Source organism: Bufo bufo, chromosome 4, assembly GCF_905171765.1.
Source record: "Bufo bufo chromosome 4, aBufBuf1.1, whole genome shotgun sequence".
NCBI classification, from domain to species: Eukaryota; Metazoa; Chordata; class Amphibia; order Anura; family Bufonidae; genus Bufo; species Bufo bufo.
Window position 1 is genome coordinate 266,328,193 of NC_053392.1, and position 11,540 is coordinate 266,339,732.

An 11,540-nucleotide genomic window follows, 5' to 3' on the forward strand; every position below is an offset into this window, starting at 1 on the left:
GTCTTGTATGACCTTATGGGGGACGAAAAGTGTAAAATAAAATAAAAATAAAATAAAGGGTTGAAAAAATAAAATAAAAAAAAGTTTCACATGTAAAAAAAAAAAAAATCCCAAGTAAGGAATAAAAAAAAAAAAAAAAAAATAGAAAAAATAAAATAAAATAGACATATTTAGTATTGCCGCGTCCGTAAAAACCAGCTCTATAAAAATATCACATGACCTAACCCCTCGGGTGAACACCGTAAAAAAAAAAAAAAAAAACTGTGTCAAAACAAGCAATTTTTGTCACCTTGCATCACAAAAGGTGCAACACCAAGTGATCAAAAACGCGTATGTCCCACAAAATGGTACCAATAAAACCGTCACCTCATCCCGCAAAAAATGAGCCCCTACATAAGAAAATCTCTCAAAAAATAAAAAAACTATAGCTCTTAGAACATGGAGACACTAAAACATCATTTTTTTGGTTTCAAAAATGCTATTATTGTGTTAAAGTGAAACAAATAAAAAAAAGTATACATATTAGGTATTGCCGCGTCCGTAAAAACCAGCTCTATAAAAATATTACATGACCTAACCCCTCGGGTGAACACCGTAAAAAAAAAAAAAAAAAAAAAACTGTGTCAAAACAAGCAATTTTTGTCACCTTGCATCACAAAAGGTGCAACACCAAGTGATCAAAAACGCGTATGTCCCACAAAATAGTACCAATAAAACCGTCACCTCATCCCGCAAAAAATGAGCCCCTACATAAGAAAATCTCTTAAAAAATAAAAAAACTATAGCTCTCAGAACATGGACACATTAAAACATAATTTTTTGGTTTCAAAAATGCTATTATTGTGTAAAACTTTAATAAATGAGAAAAAGTATACATATTAGGTATCGCCACGTCCGTAACAATCTGCTCTATAAAAAATGTCACTTGACTGAACCCCTCAGGTGAACTCTGTAAAAATAAATAAATAGAAACTGTGCTAAAACAACCAATTTTTTGGTCACCTTGCCCCATAAAGTGTTATAATGAATGATCAAAAAATCATATGTACCCAAAAATAGTACTAATAAAACTGGCACCTTATCCCCTAGTTTCCAAAATGGGGTCACGTGTTGGGAGTTTCTACTGTAAGGGTGCATCAGGGGGCTTCAAATGGGACATGGTATCTAAAAACCATGTGGAGTTCCTTATCTTCTGCGCCCTGCCGTGTGCCCATACAGCAGTTTACGACCACATGTGGGGTGTTTCTGTAAACCGCAGAATCTGGGTAATAAATATTGAGTTTTGTTTGGCTGTTAACCATCGATGTGTTAAAGAAAAAAATTGATTAAAATGGAAAATCTGCCAAAAAAGTGAAATTTAAAAATTTGATCTCCATTTTCCTTTAATTCTTGTGGAACGCCTAAAGGGTTAACAAAGTTTGTAAAATCGGTTTTGAATACCTTGAGGGGTGTAGTTTCTACAATGGGGTCATTTATTGGGGTATCCACTATGTAGGCCCCACAAAGTGACTTCAGACCTGAACTGGTCCTTATAAAGTGGGTTTTGGCAATTTTCTTAAAAATTTGAAGAATTGCTTCTAAACTTCTAAGCCTTCTAACGTCCTAAAAAAATAAAATGACATTTCCAAAATGATGCCAACATAAAGTAGACATATGAAGAATGTAAAATAATAAATATTTTATGACGTATCACTTTCTGTTTTAAAAGCAGAGAAATTGAAATTTAGAAAATTGCTAATTTTTCAAATTTTTGGGTAAATTTGGGATTTTTTCATAAATAAAGGTGAAATATTTTGACTCAAATTTATGACTATCATGAAGTACAATGTGTCACGAGAAAACAATCTCTGAATGACTTGGATAAATAAAGGCATTCCAAAGTTATTACCACATAAAGTGAGATATGTCAGTTTTGCAAAATTTGGCCTGGTCAGGAAGGGGACAAAGGGCCCAGATGGGAAGTGGTTAATGGCCAGGTTTTTAAAATACATTCTTTCCTTAATTGTAATACCACCTATGCGATTTATTGCATAACATGCACAAAGTGCAGGTTGCAGTATGTAGGATGCACTACAAATGCAATAAAAATATGCATCAGAAAACATATATCAGACATACCGCACCATGAGAACCGCAACATATCTGCGGCAAGTCTCCACTTTGCTATGGTACATGGTGGTGATGTCTCCTATATGTCAGTACAAGGTATTGCAAAGGTTAAAAAACCAATAAGAGGTGGTGACAGAAAACGGAAACTTTTGAACAGAGAATCTTATTGGATTTTCCGATTGGAAAGCCGCCAGCCTCACGGTCTAAATAAAAGACTGGACCTTATTCTACAGTATTAACTACAAATTTATTTCTCTTTTCTTTCTCTTCCCCCTTCTTTTCTATTTCTTTAAATGTGTTGTTTTAATGAACTATATGAATTAAATTTTGGTATGTTTTTACCTATGTGCACACTTGTGGAGGGGAGGGGTCGACTCTCAGCCTGATTACCTCAGGTGGGGGAGCTTCCCCCTCCCCTCTATAAGAACAACTCACAGTGTATTTGAAATTGTCATTGTGCCCGAAACATGTAGACTCTGCTTTCTGTACCTGGATTTTACTGATTATTGAATAAAAGCCTTTGGATTGCCACAAGTACAAGCTGGACAAAACCTATTTTTTCTTCATATCTGTATATTTCTCCTGTTCCGGGTGAAGGAGTTGGTCCATGCTATACCAGTGGAATCCTCGGCAGGTGAGAGCTGCTCAAACCCCTAACTTTTACAATATTGAATATACTGTATATACCATATAAAACAATTAGATATTTTAAAAATCAAAAATAAGCAATCAACACATCCCTTCTTTTCTAAAAGAAAGCTATATTTAAAATACAAACATCCTTAAAACCCTTTTGTTGCTTTTTTAATTTGTTGCATTCTAAGAGCCATAATATGGCCTGTTTCGCATCTGGTTAGACAGATCTGGCAGGCTGCTCCTGATCCTTCACTGGCGGGCGCTGCCAGAATTCTGTCCGGCAAGTTAACTTTAATGGGGACCAGTGGAGATCTGGTTGCAACTCGGCAAATATGCCGCGCATTAGTGTTCATTCGGCCAATTCTCTGAATGTTTCCGGGTTGCAGACAGATGACCACTGGTCCCCATTATAGTTAATGGAACTGCTGGGTATCAGGTAGAGGCCGGCAGTCCCTGATGGAACAGCTTGCCAAAGACATATAATGCAGATGTGAAACAATCTTAAGGATGAGCAAATAGATCCTAAATGAATTGGGCAAACAAATAAAGCTTTTGCGATCTGCTTCGGAATAATCACATAAAAATGATACCCAGCACCATTTTACTGTTAATTTTTTTTTTGGGGGGGGGGGGGACATGAGGGAGGAAGAAGATAGAGGATCACATGACACTGGAAAGAAGTGAGGGAGAGGGCTTGCCCTGATTGGCTCAGAGGGTGACAGCTTGGATCAGCCAATCAAGGGGGTAGTAGGAAGGGAGATGTTGAGCTGTACCATCAGAAGCTGTGACATTGTGACAGTGTCTACCAAAAAATGATTATAGAGTTATAAGCAACTATTGTATTGTGATATGGATCCTATAGAAAGTATAGGGAAAGAATAGAAAGACATAATTGTGTACACTTTAGGGAATTTGATTAAGGAAAGGCTTGAGGAGTCTGTCACAGGAGGCTGGTCACACTGTACTTAAAGCCTCTTGCTGCTGCAGCAATTTGGCCTAACAGTTCTATATCACAAATCCAGCTCTCTGTAAGAATTATTATTTTTTTTAAATATGAGCAGAGAGTCAGTTTGTTTTTCTTCAAAACTTCAAGTTTCTACAGTTCAATATTGCCAGCACAGCAACCTAACAACATTCTGCTGCAAATGCTGAGCAATTGCACAATTTTTTTTCAGTGAATTATATCTGTCCATGTTATGAAAATCATTGCATTATAGCAAAAGCATTTTATAGCAATAATGCTATTTTTATACCAGCGATATTAAATGCAGAGACATTTTGTTTTCAAAACCAAGTTTCTCTATACTTGTATTGCCAATTCATCACCCCAATAGCATTCTGCTGCAAATGCTAAGCTATTGCATATCTTTCCAGTGAATTACTTTCATCCGTGTTATTAAATGCATTACATTATATAAAAAGCATTTTAAGTCAATAAAGACCTTTTATACCAGTGGTGTTAAACACAGAGATACAGCTAAACATATATACTAGTGTTGAGCGCGAATATTCGAATATCAATTTTTTTTGCGAATATCGGCACTTCGCTAATTCGCGAATATTTCTAATATAGCACTATAAATTCGCTTTTTTTATTTTTTTTTATTTTTTATTGTTATATTTTTTTCTTTCCCACTTCCCAAAAATAGTTCTTACCTGTCCTGAGGATTCCTGGCTTCCTGGCTGCTCCAGTCAGTGCCCGTTGCCGATTCTGCCGACTTCCGTGCTCATGGAGCGTCCCCATCACCATGGGAACGTCTCCATACTAGAATGTACTGTCGGATTTGAGAATTACGTTGAAATCGCAATTTGATTATTATAACTTGAATTAATCGCATTGCGATTTCAACTTAGCACTGCTATATTCCATATTCGTTAACTTCGTTAATTCTAGCAAGCAGACCCATTAGAAACACAGCTCTAAGTTGAAATCGCAATTTGATTATTATAACTTGAATTAATCGCATTGCGATTTCAACTTAGCACTGCTATATTCCATATTCGTTAACTTCGTTAATTCTAGCAAGCAGACCCATTAGAAACACAGCTCTAAGTTGAAATCGCAATTTGATTATTATAACTTGAATTAATCGCATTGCGATTTCAACTTAGCACTGCTATATTCCATATTCGTTAACTTCGTTAATTCTAGCAAGCAGACCCATTAGAAACACAGCTCTAAGTTGAAATCGCAATTCGATTATTATAACTTGAATTAATCGCATTGCGATTTCAACTTAGCACTGCTATATTCCATATTCGTTAACTTCGTTAATTCTAGCAAGCAGACCCATTAGAAACACAGCTCTAAGTTGAAATCGCAATTCGATTATTATAACTTGAAGTAATCGCATTGCAATTTCAACTTAGACCTGGTTTACTATGGTTAGCATGGTAGAATTAGCGAAGATGACGAACGAATATGACGAATGCATTCGTCATATTCCTCAAAACGAAGATAATGAAGTATTCTCCATCTTCGTTTTAGCTCCATATTCGTCAACTTCGCTAATTCTAGCAATCAAATAGGAAAGTTGACTATAGAGACAGCTGTGTTTAATTCGCTATGCGATTATATTACTTTGCTTTTTTTAAAATAAATAGAATAATTATAATAATTATTAAGTATTATAATTAATTAATAAAAAAAAAAGCAAAGTAATATTATCGCATAGCGAATTAAAAACTTAGCTGTCTCTAGTCAACCTTCCTATTTGATTGCTAGAATTAGCGAAATTGACGAATATGGAGCTAAAACGAAGATGGAGAATACTTTGTTATCTTCGTTTTGAGGAATATGACGAATACATTCGTCATATTCGTTCGTCATCTTCGCTAATTCTAGATATCAAACCAATAGGGAAGTTACCTTAAGTTAAAATCGCAATACGCGATTATTTAAATCGCATATTAATCGCGATAACTAGAATAATGACGAATATTCGATTTTGACGAATATGAGACGAATATTCAAGCGAATATTTGCGAATTTCTTTGAAATCGAATATGGCACCTCCCGCTCTTCACTAATATATACTAGGGCTCCATTGCAACAAATGAGGCTGCATCACCAGATCATGTGAGAAAATAGAACTGGCCAGCATTCTGAAACAGAACACGTCTATCCTTCTTCTATCCTTCTTGGTCTTCTTTGTGGTAGGCAGTGCAGTCTCCTTGTCATTATCATCAACTGCTTCTTCTCCTGCTCAGAATCCTCATTCTCTGTTCCATCGTGAGACATCCATAATAGAATGTTTGGCCATGAGACAATTATTCTCAATAAGTAATTAGCTTGTGTGCAAGCTGAACTCCCACCTGACCAAGTTGCTGGCGGTGCAGTTTCTGCAGTACCACTTAGTTGTGGCACAGTTCTGCAGATTCAGCAAAAGATGTAATTCTTCTGCACAATTGTCATCAGCCACAATATTTGTCAAATTCCATCATCAAGACTTTTGGCCAGGTGTCACATTTCAAGTAGCGCATTTCTGCACCTTCACCAAAATGTCATTTTTCTGTAAAATGTTATACTTCTCTATACCATCTGGCAAAGTTTTTGATAAATCCCATCACTATTACTTTTGGCCTTGTTTCTATATTGGTGCATTTCTGCACTTTCACAAAAATGTAACTCTTCTGTACTCTATGCTATTTGCCACTATTTTTGCCAGATCCCATCACTGAGACTTTTGGCCAGGTGTCAATAGTGGTGCAGTTCTGAGCCTTCACCAAAATTTAAATCTCCTGCATCTTATACAGTCAGGTCCATAAATATTGGGACATCGACACAATTGTAACATTTTTGGCTCTATACACCACCACCATGGATTTGAAATGTAACGAACAAGATGTGCTTTAACTGCAGACTGTCAGCTTTAATTTGAGGGTATTTACATCCAAATCAGGTGAACGGTGTAGGAATTCCAACAGTTTGCATATGTGCCTCCCACTTGTTAAGGAACCAAAAGTAATGGGACAGAATATGGTTCCAAATCCTTTGCAGTCAATTACAGCCTGAAGTCGGGAACGCATAGACATCACCAGACGCTGGGTTTCATCCCTGGTGATGCTCTGCCAGGCCTCTACTGCAACTGTCTTCAGTTCCTGTTTGTTCTTGGGGCATTTTCCCTTCAGTTTTGTCTTCAGCAAGTGAAATGCATGCTTAATCGGATTCAGGTCAGGTGATTGACTTGGCCATTGCATAACATTCCACTTTTTTCCCTTAAAAAACTCTTTGGTTGCTTTTGCAGTATGCTTTGGGTCATTGTCCATCTGTACTGTGAAGCGCCGTCCAATGAGTTCTGAAGCATTTAGCTGAATATGAGCAGATAATATTGCCAAAAACACTTCAGAATTAATCCTGCTGCTTTTGTCCGCAGTCACATCATCAATAAATACAAGAGAACTAGTTCCATTGGCAGCCATACATGCCCACGCCATGACACTACCACCACCATGCTTCACTGAGGAGGTGGTATGCTTAGGATCATGAGAAGTTCCTTTCCTTCTCCATACTCTTCTCTTCCCATCACTCTGGTACAAGTTGATCTTGGTCTCATCTGTCCATAGGATGTTGTTCCAGAACTGTGAAGGCTTTTTTAGATGTCGTTTGGCAAACTCTAATCAGGCCTTCCTGTTTTTGAGGCTCACCAATGGTTTACATCTTGTGGTGAACCCCCTGTATTCACTCTGGTGAAGTCTTCTCTTGATTGTTGACTTTGACACACATACACCTATCTCCTGGAGAGTGTTCTTGATCTGGCCAACTGTTGTGAAGGGTGTTTTCTTCACCAGGGAAAGAATTCTTCGGTCATCCACCACAGTTGTTTTCCGTGGTCTACCGGGTCTTTTGGTGTTGCTGAGCTCACCAGTGCGTTCCTTCTTTTTAAGAATGTTCCAAACTGTTGTTTTGGCCATGCCTAATGTTTTTGCTATCTCTCTGATGGGTTTGTTTTGTTTTTTCAGCTTAATGATGGCTTGCTTCACTGATAGTGACAGCTCTTTGGATCTCATCTTGAGAGTTGACAGCAACAGATTCCAAATGCAAATAGCACACTTGAAATTAACTCTGGACCATTTATCTGCTCATTTTAATTGGGATAATGAGGGAATAACACACACCTGGCCATGGAACAGCTTAGAAACCAATTGTCCTATTATTTTTGGTTCCTTAACAAGTGGGAAGCACATATGCAAACTGTTGTATCTCCTACACCGTTCACCTGATTTGGATGTAAATACCCTCAAATTAAAGCTGACAGTCTGCAGTTAAAGCACATCTTGTTCGTTTCATTTCAAATCCATTGTGGTGGTGTATAGAGTCAAAAATGTTAGAATTGTGTCGATGTCCCAATATTTATGGACCTGACTGTATGTACTATTTGGCAGACTAGATGGGCCAAATGGTTCTTATCTGCCGACACATTCTATGTTTCTATGTTACTCCTGGCCAGCTGTTCTTTTTTTTTTTTTATTGTTTAAAATTGTCTTGTTCTCGAATTGACTGTGGCCTTTACCGGCAATACTGTGTTCCCTGACCCCATGGACTGTGCAGGCAGACTGGAACTGTAGCCGCAAATGGCTCAGAATGCTCCTTCTGCTTTCAGCATGGCAAGGAACGGTGTGACACCCAACAGACAAAGTTGTCCACCGCCAGTGTACAAAACATCCTTCTTGTCAAAATGAATGAGGTATGGATCTGTGATCCAGCTAAGGCTGATGAATAGATCTGCCCTTGCTGATGGTGCCTTATCCTGCCACTGCCACTGTCTGCGTGTCTACCCTCATGTTCCAAACCATATGGCTGATGCTGCTGCAGCCATCATACCATTGCTGGTGTCTGCCTGCCTACCATCATGTTCCGTCCTGTATGGTGAATGCTATTACTGTCATACATCTTCTACTCTCTGCTGCTAATCCCCCTACTGCTACTTTCATTACAGCTACACAGCCACCATTACTTCTACTACTACTCCTAAACAGCCACACACTTCTGTCTTGTCTGTTCCATGCTGTACTGCTACTGCTGCCATTACTATTACGGCCACATCCCTCCTATTACTCTACCCTTTCCACATCCACACTGTACTGCTGCTACTCCCAATTAAAAGGGAGAATTTGTCTTGGCTCATTCAGAACAAGTCAGTCTTTCTTCTGACAATTAACACAATTGAATATATAAATAGGCCTGTTAAAGCATAGGTTTTGAATGTTTGTGCAGAAAAAGACACTCTTTCTTCTGACATTAACATGTGTGTGTTTGTGTAAACAGGGGCCATGATCTGCGCCTGTTGTGGCATCATTTTTGGATACTCGGTGCAAACAAGCCAGTTTTTTCCCATAACACCATGTGTGTTTAAACATCATCTACCCCTGATAACACATGATAACGATGATGCAATGTGTTCTTAAACATGCATTTGCCCATAGCTATGTATGTCAGTGTCGCTCTGACATTATTTACTATTTCTGTGATTGCATTCAAGAGTTTAAAAGGGGGCCGTGGGAGGAAAGAAAGAGCAAATATTTGTAAAAAATTAAAAAAGATCTTTTCATAAAAAATGACTATAGGGCAACTTTGATTTGTGATGAATCGATTTGGATATTTCTCTTGCGCAGTGTGCTATGCCTGTCAGCATAAGGGCTTATGCACACGATTGTATTTTCTTTCCGTGTTCGTTTAGTTTCTTTTGCGGACCACATCCGGAACCATTCATTTCAAATACATACGGTTGTGTGTATGAGACCTAACACTGACAGTCATTCTTCTATTTTGCCCTGCCTCTGGTGCCCCCAGCTGCCATAACAACCCTCCAGCACTCTGCGATTGTGTCACTTGGGGCCAACAGAGGAACAGTGGGAGGATGCTTACTCTGTCTAACCACTTAGATGCCACAATCATTTTGCTGTAATTATCTCTGATCTCGGTTGTTGCAGCACAAACTTGACTATGTATTACAGCTGTGATGCTTCTGCTGCACAGTGACGGTGCCGATGTGATCAGATATATTACTTTGTTCAACAGAGGCGTAGCTAGACAATCCTTCCCCTGAAAAAATATATAGTTTGGTGCAGCACTCATCACAGCACTGAGAAGGAAAGAAGGCATACATGATGGCAAAGGAAAGTTTTAATTTATTTCCAATTCGAATGCCTTTGTTAAGAATTCAACAGATGCAGTAGCCTATCGCACACTTGCCAATTATAAATGTGTTAGTGAACCTGATGGTAGAGTTTTGAATCTGGCATCTCTGGTGCTCAACCCCTAGAGATCCCTGCAAGTACTGTATTATTATTGGTCTGGTTCTTAAAGGGAAAAAAAAAACATGCGTTTACACTGTCTTAAATAAATTGCGCATACATATATCAGTATTGACAATTGAGGCACGATGTACTAAAGCTTTACAAAGTGGAAGGGAAAGTAGAGTAGTTGTTCAACAGCTAGTTAGGCAGCAGCATTCATTTTTCAAAGGACATCTGAAAAAAAAAAAATTGATTTTTTTTCTATTGGTATCTGCTCCACTTTTCCTTTGAAACATTTTTAGTAAATCTCTCTATGTAGAATTTGCCCCTTCAAGGCATCGTGACATTACTTTTGAGAATGGTCCTCTGTGTCCATGTTCTGGTCCCCGCAGTGTCAACAGCTGGCGCAGCATAGGCATGGTCACATGCTCTGCTGCAGACAATAACTGGCTTCAGCAGTGACGTGGCCACAAGGTCTCCTCTGCTAGCGAGCTGATGATTGCTGGGAAGGAATGTTTCTTTCCCGACAATTGCCTGCATTATCGCTAGGTCTAATACAGACTTTACCTTTATAGTTCTTAGAGTTCAATTAGGTGTGAATAAGAGGGGAGATGGCTACATTGCCCTAATCAGGAATTAATCAAAGGAGGACCAGAGATGGTGTGATATATTCAATGTAAACAAACAAGTTATAAACACAGCCGGGGAAATAAAACCGGGGAAATGAAATGCAGAATGCAGACATACTAGGGTAATTCAAAGGAAGAAATGTGGAAATGGGGAAAACTGGGTGGAGCAGTAATTCTGACAAATTGATGATGGTCAGAAGGCAGTGATGACAGAGTGGATTGCATATCCATAATATTCCATTCTGGTATAATTAGATTATGTGCACTTTAAAGAGCGGCACTTAAATGATGCAGCACAAAGGAGACCCAGCACAAGAAAGGAAATAAAACTGGAACACAAAAATACCTAATCACATGGTCAGGGATATACGTTATCTTCCCCAACTGCAACATATACCATGAGAAAGCTCAAAATACTTCCCCAGCAGCGACTGATATATGCATGCATCCCAAAATACCACCCCAACTTCATCATATAAATACCACATATAAGGACAGAATATCTCCCAGAAGCACCACATATATACCACCATGAAGTACAAAATAACCAGCATTACTATTATATATATATATATATATATATATATATATATACACACACACAGGTACATATAAAAAGTTATAAGAAAATGCAGGTTGCGCATTAAGTCAAACATGGCACAGGGTCATACAGTCCTGATCAAAAGTTTAAGACCACTTGAAAAAATCCTATTTAGCATGGCTGGATCTTAACAAGGTTCCAAGTAGAGCTTCAATATGCAACAAGAAGAAATGGGAGTGAGACAAAAAAAATTTTGAGCATTCAATTTAATGAAAACAACGAATAAACTGAAACAGGCTGTTTTTCAGCAGATCAAAAGTTTAGGACCACACCTCCAAAAAACAACTAAACCCCCCAAAACAGAAATCCAACTTCCAAACATGAAC